This window comes from Bufo gargarizans, chromosome 1, assembly GCF_014858855.1.
Source record: "Bufo gargarizans isolate SCDJY-AF-19 chromosome 1, ASM1485885v1, whole genome shotgun sequence".
NCBI lineage: Eukaryota > Metazoa > Chordata > Amphibia > Anura > Bufonidae > Bufo > Bufo gargarizans.
Genome location: NC_058080.1, coordinates 429594331 through 429604385, shown reverse-complemented (window position 1 = coordinate 429604385; position 10055 = coordinate 429594331).

Here is a 10055-nt window from a genome sequence, read left to right as displayed (position 1 = left end):
TGGGGACTGATTCTCCACAAGAGATAGTCTTGGAGCGGGCACACAGGGCCCTTAGACCCAAGCCTAAGCCGGATGAGCCGCCCAGAGATATTATTTGTAAGTACCTGAACTTTCAAGTCAAATCAGCTGTCCTGGAGGCTGCACGTGCACACCCTGATCTAACTTTTGAAGGATCCAAGATAGAACTATTTCAGGACTTAGCGCCGTCCACATTAAAGAAACGTAGAGCCCTCAAGCCCTTAACAGACTGGTTGCGCTCCAAAAAGGTGCTCTATCGCTGGTCTTTTCCCTTTGGATTATCCTTCTCATACGCAGGAAAGAGAGTGAACATCTCGTCCTACACAGACCTTGCATCAGCCTTTGAGATTTTAAATGTGCCGCCATTACGGATCGAGAACTGGGAACTTTTCCAAGATCTTGGCGCTTTGCCTGATTTACCTAAAGTGGCCCAATTCGAGATACTGCGCACGCCAAAGTCATCTCGCTCTAAGAAAAGGGGCCATCATCTCACTCCGAGAAGCCTCTCACAAGACCATTAGAGGGATATGTCTGTATACAGTAGTATTGATATAAGTAATCCGTCTCTCTATATTGTCTATCTTATTACTAAGTTTCCATACTCTCACTTTTAGCGCAATGTCCTCTTGCTCACTTTTTGGCGCTTAATGTTCCTTTAGTTCCTTCCTGCGCTATGATTTGATTACGCCTGTCCGTTGCATATAATAGGGCGTTAATCGATCTCTTAAACGGTCTACTGACCAAGTTACCCCCACTAAATCTAGATCTAGACATTACGTACGATGTCTATGTTTGTACCCTATGTTTGTTCATTATGTTATGTTTTATTCCCCCTATTTTCCCCTGACTCAAGGTACTCGGCTCCATTGTCAGACAGGATCGTCTATGGCTCAAGGGCGACATCTATGGTGCAAGAGATAAGGGTCCACAGTGGTTCAGGTGCGTCTCCTGGGGGGAGGCTACCACAGCTCCTAGGTAAACTTGTGCATATAACACATTATGGCTGACATTTCAGTGGCCTCTTACAATGTCAAGGGCTTTCACTCCCCTTCTAAACAGAGCCAAGTCTTTGCCATTCTGAGAAAAGCCGGGGCGGGGGTGGTGTTTCTCCAGGAGACGCACTTACGCTTCAATCGCTACCCAGACATGAGGTTCTCACATTACTCCAATTGGTATCATTGTGGGAGCGACTCCTCAGCTTCCTGTGGAGTTAGTATAGGGTTTCAGAGGAGAATTCCCTTCAAATTTATAAACCAGAGCTTGGACCCGGAGGGCAGATATATTCTTCTCAAGGGCTCCATAGGGTCACAGGTATATACCTTTATTAACCTATATGCCCCCAACACTTGTCAATGCCGCTGGTTATCTGCAATATTCCCCATCATAGAGGCTTTTAAGGAAGGCATAGTTATTCTTGGAGGTGACTTAAACGTCGCTCTTAGCCCCCAACTAGATATCTCCACACATAAATCCTCTCACTCCAAAAACTTCCTAAAAAATATAAGGAATACTCTTTGGGAACTACACCTAGTTGATGCCTGGCGGTCCCTTAACCCAAATACCTCAGACTTCACATTTTTCTCCTCGACACACAAAACATATCACAGACTAGACTACTTATTCATCTCTAAAGAACATTTACATCTGTGCAGAGAAGCATCCATAGGTGCCATTCACATCTCGGACCACTCCCCAGTCTATCTCTCAGTTAAGGCCCCTAGATCGACACCTTCGTGCTTCAACTGGCGCTTAAATGAGACGCTACTAGGATTCCAAGATTCGGTTGACCGGATTTCCAAGCAAATTACCGAATATTTTTCCCTTAACAAGGATCCTGAGGTATCGGCTAACACACTCTGGGACGCCCACAAGCCTGTAGTCAGAGGGCAGTTTATTAGCTTGGGCACACATCTCAAGAGAGAGAGAGAAAGAGAAATAGATGACACCCTGAGAAACATTCAACTACACGAGTCCAACCATAAAACTCAACCCTCTGAGGCTCTACTCCAGACGCTATCTGACTATAGGGCAAAACTTAGATCCCTGTTAGCCGCTAGAGCAGCCAAATACCATATGAGCTCACAACACAAATTCTTCGCTCACGGAGATAAGGCCACCAAGTTTGTAATGAACAGAATTAAGGGGAGGAGATCCTCAAACTTTGTTCACCAACTTTCAACACAGGAGGGGTCCCCCATCTTCTTAGTCGAACGGATTGCCGCCCAATTCTGTTCCTTTTACAATGACTTATATAACTTGCCCTCTACATCAGCCCCTGAAGATCGCGCCACTGCGATCTCTTCCTTTTTGGAAAAGGCCAAACTCCCTAGGATTAACCCTGACCAGGAATCATGCCTAACAGCCCCTTTCTCCCTAACTGAATTAAAAGATGCAATGAACCAAATGCCGTCGGGGAAAAGCCCAGGCCCGGACGGCTTACCGTTGGCCTACTATAAAACATTCCAGGCAATACTCCTCCCTCACCTCTTGGATGTGTGTAACCAGACTCTTAAGGGGATCCCACTTTCAAGAGACATGACAACGGCACATATTACTATCATTCCCAAAGAAGGGAAGGATCCTAGATTGTGTTCTAATTATAGGCCCATCTCCCTCCTAAACATAGACCTCAAGCTCCTGGCCAGGATGTTAGCCAACAGACTTGCTACCATCCTTCCTCACCTTATACACGGAGATCAGGTGGGCTTCATCCGTAACAGAGAAGGGAAAGATAACACTTCAAGGGTCATCAATACCCTCTGCCATGCTAAACGACTTTCCTCTCCTCTGCTTTTACTCAGCACGGATGCTGAAAAAGCATTTGACAGAGTCAACTGGTCATACCTAAGGCTTGCTCTGGCGGGATTTGGCCTACCTGACTCCTTCATCAAGGCAGTTTTCTCGATGTATGAGCATGCGACAGCCTCGGTCCTAGTTAATGGCACCATATCACCTTCCTTTGCCATTAGGAACGGGACGCGCCAGGGCTGCCCCCTATCCCCTCTTCTATTCGTCCTGGCCCTGGAGCCTCTCTTGGCGAGCATTAGATTGGACCAGGGGATTGGAGGTCTGTGTTTGGGAGGCAGGGAACAAAAGATTGCCGCCTTTGCGGACGATGTTCTTGTAATGACAACTAATCCAAAAACATCCCTCCCTAGACTCCAGACTCACTTTAAGGCATATAGTCTAATGTCCGATTTTAAAATTAACTCCAACAAATCCTTGGTCCTCTGCTTGGGTATCCCCCAATCGACCCGACACCTCTTAATGAAGGACTCCCCATTTAATTGGTCATCCCCTAACATCACGTATCTAGGGATCAAAATAAGCCCAGACATAACAGAGCTTTTCTCCCTTAATTATATTCCCTTGAGGAAGTCTATCATTGATTCTATTGACAAACTGGCTCGAGCCAACCCAACTCTTTCTTGGTTTGGGCGAAAGAACCTTCTTTCCTCCCTGATACTTCCCAGACTGACATATTTACAACAAGCTCTCCCCATCTCCGTCCCCAAACATTATTATGTCTCGATAATGAGGAAATTCTGTTCCTTCATCTGGAATGGGAAGAAGGCGAGGCTCTCCCAATCCCTACTTATCAAGCCCAGAGACGCGGGAGGGATAGGATTACCGAGCCCGGAGCTATATGGGAAGGCTATTCTTCTCTCCCGAGCACTAACTTGGTTGAACCCTCCCCAACACTCTGTAGTGGCGCAGATAGAAATAGACATACTAAATACACCAGCTAGGGCGCTCCTACTGGGTCAGGAAACCGCTCTTCCCGGCCATACATCCGCATACCCGATTATCCGGGCTACACTGGAAGCATGGAAGTGGCTGTCGCACACACACTGCTCCATCCCTTTCCCTTCACCCACCTTGACTGTATCAGATGCGCTGAACACGGCCCCCCTAGCGTTAAGGAAGGCCACTTCACCAGGACTGCTGTCCTCTTCGATACATCTAATGTCTTTAGCTCTCCCGAATGGAGAGTGGATGGATTCTAGGGACACAAATACTCTACTTAATCCTCACCCACGAGATTTCATACAGGTAGCTTACCTCAGGGCTTATTTGAAGCAGCACATCAAGGTAGGGGACCTCTCTCGGCCCTTAGTCTGGCTTGAAGCCTTGTCTGCCTCACATACACTACCTAGAAAGCTTACCTCACGGATGTACAGCAAACTACGCCAACCCCCCATGCTAGCTAAACCCTCTTTTGTTAAACAGTGGGAATTGGATTTGGGTATCACAATCCCCTTTGAATCTCTACCCAGACTTCTTGACTCCCCCCATGGCACCTCCCGCTGTGTTAGGATCCGAGAAAACAGCTATAAAATCCTCACAAGGTGGTACAACACTCCGGATAAGACATCAAGATTTGTCGGAACGGGGTCTGACGCTTGCTGGAGATGCCTTGGGGAGAGAGGTACCTTCCTCCATGTTTGGTGGACCTGCCCCCCCATACAGAGGTGGTGGAGTGACATCTTCAATACTGCAAATACGGTTTGTGGAACAACACTCCAGCCCTCCCCGCAAGTCGCCCTTCTTTCGCTCCCTCAGAGTTCCGGTAAGGACAATCCCCCATTTGTGTTTAAGCAGATGATATTAGCGGCCCGCCTTCTGCTTCCCAAATTTTGGCTTCAGACCACGGTCCCAACTTTAGATCAGTGGATGCAGAAAATTGATCAGATCCATAGATTTGAGGAACTATCGTCGTGGGAATCCCGTACACATCTAGTTTTCCTTAAAAAATGGTTATTGTGGGCAACTTTCAGATCCCCCAAACCCTAGGCTCCCCATTGGGATTCATTGGAGGAATTGACCCTTTAGCTAATGACCATTGAGGTTCAAATGCCTTTATGCCTACCTGATTACACGCTCCCCATGCATAGGAGTCAGCTTGCTTTTTCGACAGGATCTTCTCTTCTTTCTAGGCTTTAATTAACTGATCCATTGTTACCTCACCTAGAGTTAGGATGCTTTTTTTGTTAATAGTAGCCGACGGCCCTGTACATTTGCATCTGTATACTATGCCTTTGTCGATCCTTACATGTATGTGACATATTTTTACATATGTAAGTTGAGGCCTGCGAGCCTACACCTTGATACTTGTCCCTTTTGTTATATTGTATAACCTACAATAAAAATTGAATAAAAAAAAAAAAAAAAAAAAAAAAGCTGGATCCAGACAGGGGACACGAGATACTCTCCTTCCTTTGAGCGTCCATTCACTGCCGGACATCCGCAAGCCAGGATGGAATCGGATTCAGTCCCTCACAGCACAATCCTTCCACCGTGATAGATCAACACTTCCTGGTTCACACAGAAGCATGAGTCATCATCTGCTTTGCAGAATGTGCTGACTGTGCTGCAAAACAGTGGGCTCTAGTGCCCGGAATGCCAAATGAAAGCTTCAATACAATTTAAACATAATTCGTATCATACAGGCAGAGTTTATCCACAATCTCACATGCCACCCCACTAGAAGTTGTCCTTGGCAACTCTCCCCATACAAACTCATTCTGGGCATAGCTCTGTGGAGGCACACCAGCATTGGGCCTCGCTGACCTTTCTCAGATTGGGGGTTTCAGAAATAATGGGGGCATCAGGCATATTTGACAAGAGAGGAGCTGTTGATTTCTCAGCATTGCATCTGGGTGGCAAACCTGCCATGGCCAGAACCTGTGTGGACGACCAACCATTCCTCCTCTCCTCATCTGAGGGACTTTCCTCCATACCCTGAGTGTGAGAAGGCACCCCCTCCACGCACAACGGCTCATCAAAATTGCAATGTCTCAACATATTACAGTGTAAGTTCCGTGAGGGTCCCCCTGTCTTTACTGGCTCTACCTCATAGACCGGAATAGCGGGGTCTACCCTTCTCTTCACCGTGTATGGAACTGCCTCCCACCATCCATCCAACTTCCCTGACGGCCGTTTGGCTTTGACCATCACCCGATCACCAGGGACATACCCATCTTTCTGCACTGGTCTTGGGTTAGGGTGTACCACCTGTCCCAGGAGCTCCACCACAACATATGTGGAGAGTATCTGGTGGTACTGTGTACTCTGTTTTTATAGGCCCACATCAACACAGGCAGGTACACGGGCCACTGGTCTTTTTGACTGTCTTCTAGAGTCTGCAGCATCTGAAGCAAGGTGTGATTGAAGCGTTAGCGCGCCCCGTTTCCTTGTGGGTGATACGGAGTGGTGCGGGAGCGTTCATACCCATACAGTTGGTACAGTTCATTCATTAGAGTACCCTGAAAGCATGCTCCCTGGTCAGACTGTATCCTCCGTGGACACCCGAACACCTGTATAAAGTGTTTACAAACAGCTTTGGCAGCCAACTCTGCGGTTTGGTCTCTGGTGGGCACAGCCACCGCATACTTGGTAAAGTGATCTGTCATAACTAGACAGTATGAGTGTCCCAAGGTAGAGTATTCAACCTGTACATAATCGATCATCAGTAGTTCTAGGGGCGCTGAGGTGCGGATGGTCTGCACAGGAGCCCGCTGTTCAGTACTCTTACTCAACCCACAGGATCGACACTTAAGACATGCCACGGCCACCATGTCAGCCAGATCTTGACAGTATACTGTCAAGGAACCATGAACCAGACGTACAACAAGAGATGAGTGGAAATAAGAAGGCTTTATTGAAAATAAAGCTGTAAGGCAAAAGTCCAAACGGATGGCTAAACCGAAGCAGGGTCTTGCGAAACCAGAGATCAGGAACCAGAAGGGTAGTCAGATGAAGCCAGGATCAGGAACCAACAGGGTAGTCAGACGAAGCCAGGATCAGGAATCAGCAGGGTAGTCAGACGAAGCCAGGATCAGGAACCAGAAGCAGCAGCAGTCTTAGAAGCATGTGAGCACAGGAGGACCAAGCAGGGAACTGAAGCCACAGACCTCCTATATATATGAGCTAGGCATCCAGCTCCTCCCAGTGGGAAGGAGGAGCCGCAGGGTGGGAGGCTACAAGAAACCCAGAAACCAATATGGCCGCCAGCACATGTCAAACGAAGGAGAACAGCAAGGAGGTAAGACCATGACATATACCAGCCGTTGGAGCCACTTGAACGTTTTGTCGCTCCCAAAATGAGCTCCCTTTTCATGAGCTTCCCTGGCGGCCTCCGGTCCCAATGACATGGGAATGACAATCTGTTGCTGGTACTGCAGCTCTGACTGTAAGTATACGATACGGCACAGGAGGCCCTGGGTAATTGTCAGCTTATCCCACTGCCTCAACAACTTCTGACCCTCTGGGGCCAGGGAGCTCATTCTTCTGGCCGAGGCCAGATCTTGCTCCGAACCCATTCTTTCAATTTCCACAAGTCTCGGCAGCTATCCTGGACTCTCTCCCAATCAGTCAACGTTTTCCCTAGCACCAGCGTCGTTCCAGACGCCACACCACTTGAATGTGCCACATCCGGGAACAGAGGTAAACGACCAAGGTCAGGAGTTTCAGTATCCTCTAACTCCTCATCGGCTCTATGAGTCGACTGTCCTACTGGAACTCGAGAGAGTGCATCGGCGTTGCCATTCTCCGTACCGGACCGGAACTTGATGCGGTATTGGTACTTAGAAAGGCAGGCCAACCATCTTTGCTTGAGTGCACCGAGCTTGGCATTCTCCAGGTGTGCCAACGGGTTGTTGTCCATCATCACGGTCACTTCTGCACCAGTCAGGAATTCTGCAAACCTTTCGGTCATGGCCCACACCAGTGCCAGCCGTTCCAGTTTACAGGAGCTATAGTTATCAGGGTTGCGTTCTGACTCTCTAAGGGACCGGCTCCCATAGGCGATGGCTCTCTCCCGTCCATCCTGGACTTGGGACAATACGTCCCCCAGACCATGTAGGCTTCCATCAGTATACAGCAGGAATGGGGTATCAAACCGCGCATAAGCCAGGATTGGCGCATTCGTCATCGCCTCTTTCACCGTTTCAAAGACCTCTTGTTGTCGGGGGCCCCCAGTCGACGGGGCATTTCTTCGGGTGTCCAGCCATGCCTCTTAGCAACTCGTTCAACGGGCCCACCAGATGAGCGAATTTGGGTATAAACCTCCTGTAGTAGCCAGCCAGTCCCATGAACGCCAGTTCCTCCCATAGCGTACTTGGCCGGGGCCACTTCTGAACAGCCTCCACCTTGCTGGGGGCCGGTTTAACCCCTCCTGGGTGACCACATGTCCTAAGTACTCTATCTGCTGTCGGAACAGCTGGCATTTTTTGGCTTGATCTTGAGCCCATGGTCTCGTAGCCAGTCCCAAGACTTGTCGCAGCTTCTGAAGGTGATCTTCAAAGGAAGACCCGAACACTACTATGTCATCCAGGTATATCAATACTGATTCGAAGTTGAGGTCCCCCAGACAGTGTTCCATCAATCGCTGGAATGTCCCCGGAGCATTGGAGAGGCCGAAGGGCATCCGGTTGAACTCGTAGAGTCCCATAGGTAGAAAGAAGGTTGTCTTGGCTTTGTCCTTTTTGGCCACCGGCACCTGCCAGTACCCACTAGCCAGGTCAAGAGTTGAGAAGAACTTTGCCTGGCTTAGGGTTGATAATGACTCCTCAATCCGTGGAAGGGGGTAGGCATCCCGGACAGTCTGAGCATTCAGCTTCCGATAATCCACGCATAACCGGAGACTCCCGTCTTTCTTCCGCACCAAGACTACCGGAGCAGCCCACGGACTTTGACTCTCCTGCATCACCCGGTTCTCCAACATGCTGGCCAACATGTCTTTCACCTCCTGATACATCTTAGGTGGGATCTGCCGGTAACGTTCCCTGATCGGCGCGGCATCGCCCGTTGGGATTTCATGTTCGATGGCAGTAGCACACCCAAAGTCCTCATCATGTCTTGAGAAGGCCTCCTGAAATTCCCAGAGGGTGTCTTCCAGCAGCTTTTGTTCCCCCGGGGTCAGGGTTCTGCAGTCCACCCCCATACGGGCCATGATCACTCGACCGTTCCTCTCCGCTGTCGGGGCTTCCCTTGAATGGATCTCCACAGCATAGGTCCAGTCTGATCTCCTATCCGGCTGCAGCGTGAAGCCCCTTCGTCGAGTGATACCCCCTTCAGACACATAAACTTTGGCCAGCAGGGTGTTTGCAGGGATGGTTAATTCGCAGTCCTCAACATTACAGCAACGTATAGGCACACATCCGTCCTTCACAACAGCGAGGGCCCAGGCTACCAGTGGGCGAATCTGCGTTTCTTCTTGATAAGCGGGCTTGATCAGGACCTTCAGTCCATTCAGTCGTCGCCCAGCCCCCACTGGCAGCATCAATATTTGCTCCTGTCGAGGTGGGATCTTCAACGGAGTCCTCCTTAGCACCCTCACGTCTCTAATGGCCTGTCCGGACAGGTTAGTCTTTTGCAGGCTACAGCTCCTCACCATTTGTTGTAGGACCTTCTGGGTAGGCCGGTGTGCGGTGGCCCGTTTCAGTACTTCGGACCTTCCTTGTCATAGAGTTGATTGTCTAGGTCTCTCAGTATATTCATGCCCAGGGTCACGTCCATTCCTTTCCGGGACGAATGGTCCACCAGCACAAACCCTTTCTTCCGATGTCTTGCGCAAACAGTCGAACCTGCATCCAGACTATCCCTCGAACATCCATCTCTCTATTATCGGCAGCCATCAGCCTGATGACGCTCCCATCTTCGGGCTCCATCATATGCCCAAAGTGTCTCTCGAAGAACTCCAGAGGCATTAGGGTGCACTCTGACCCTGTATCGACTAGGCAGCAGACAACTTGGCTTCTAATACGGGGCTGCTGGCATACAGATCACGTTCTTCAAGCAGAGGGCTTAACTTCTGGTGCACCGCCGCAGGACGCCCAGCTACTGCAGCGGTCGGAAGTTTAACGTCGGCTCAGACGCTTCCTGTTCTGGGCACTCTCTGGCCATATGGCCGTACTTTCGGCAAGCCCAACAGAGTGCCCCTCTTCTGACCGGCCTCCTCACCGGGGTTGTTCTGGGTGGAGTGGCACGAGGTGCGAGGGCCATTTCCGGAGGCCGGGACGGTTCTGCCTTCATCT